The sequence below is a fragment of the Poecilia reticulata genome, linkage group LG20 (assembly GCF_000633615.1).
Source record: "Poecilia reticulata strain Guanapo linkage group LG20, Guppy_female_1.0+MT, whole genome shotgun sequence".
In the NCBI taxonomy this organism is placed as follows: domain Eukaryota; kingdom Metazoa; phylum Chordata; class Actinopteri; order Cyprinodontiformes; family Poeciliidae; genus Poecilia; species Poecilia reticulata.
The window spans coordinates 7697760-7699244 of record NC_024350.1 but is presented as its reverse complement, the minus strand read 5'-3'; the positions used below and the strand labels follow the sequence as shown (position 1 = coordinate 7699244).

At 31.8% G+C, this 1485-nt stretch overlaps 1 protein-coding gene across 1 annotated transcript in view; it reads left to right on the top strand.

The window, feature by feature from the left end:
* mtpap (mitochondrial poly(A) polymerase) overlaps window positions 1-1485 on the top strand; it is a 15489-nt gene that overhangs the window by 884 nt on the left and 13120 nt on the right. The gene's annotated exons all lie outside the window — the stretch shown is intronic.

The following is a 1485-nucleotide window of genomic DNA, read 5'->3' as shown; positions in this document are numbered from 1 at the left end:
TTATTAATATAATGAATAAATTAACATATTTTTTAAATGTAAAGAATGTATTAATTGCAGAGCTTTATAAGTAAGTTTTCAAAATTCTTTATAGAGTTCATCATGTCACATAATGGCTATGTTGAATGAAACTTTTACAGACAACGACTCGGCTGTTGACCAATCACCTTCTCGATAGCAGTGTTTGCCCCGCCCCAAAGTAAATTTAATATTCTGCAACACAAAATTGCGAAATGGTTAAATGAATATGCTTCAATATTAGGGCTGTAGTGATGCAACAATCTCACGATACGATACACGATATTCTGCTCACAATACGATATATATTGCGATATTCAGCAAGCGATGCAATTCAATACACTTTTGCAATTTTCTGAAAGATTTTAGAGGGACAGAGTGATTTTGATGACATTTTGTGACTGTTATAGAGTTGGATTGAATTAGTTTAACTGAAAACTGATTAAAAGCACCAACTACACAATACTTGGCTCTGGTTGGACATGGACACAGACGTAAAGTCGACAGCTGGGCAAAATGAATCAAAGAAGTGGTGAGAAAACTTTTTTTTAAATTGAAACAGTACAAACTGTAGCTTACATGCATTTGTAAAGTAAATGATACCTTTTTAACCTTGACACTTAACATCTGAAGGAATCACTCTAAGTGATCACAAATCACTCTCCCAGCGAAGCAAGCAGTGAGTGATCAAGGTGACAGTTGGATGTTACCATACTTGTGGATGAATATCGATGTTTTTTCTAGGAAAGAAAATATCGATATGTATTGCAAAATTGATATTATTATACAGCCCTATTCAATATTTATGCCGACTTTAAACACATAAAAATGAAGTTTTTTTTGTTTGTTACATTTCATTATTTAACCATATATTTCAAAATGTTGAAAATGTTAAATAATTATTAATGGATTTGCTTAGTGCATCTGTATGTCAAATGCTTTTAAACTATAACAACATTTGAATCTGATATTGTGTAAAATAGGGAGGGTTTTTTTTTTCTTTAAGAGCAATATGCTAAACACTTTTGGGTACTTTTTCTGCTGCTATGGCTATTGTTCAGGTCAAAAGGAGGTTCTAATTGAAAGTCTATTAAACCCATAATTATTCACAATGCTTATATACTTGAGTATTTGAGTTTTGTCAGTATTGCTCATTGTGTTTTTGCTTAATGAGGCTAGCAAGCCCCTGTTTAGTTTTAAACTGTATTAAGCATTTCTTTTTTAACTTGAATTTGTAAAATTATCTGCTCTGTGTAGTTCAGGATCAGTTAAAGTGTGGGAGAGCACCATCATGCTGTGGGCCTTTTTTTTTTTTTTTTTTTTTTTTTTTTTATGACTTGAACTTTATTGATTTTCCAACAGAAATATAGCCTTATTACACACTTGGCATATTACAATTTAGCATCAGCTAAACAAAGTTAGTCCTTGTGAATTCTTCAGGCCAACACAGTTAACAGAAATTACTTG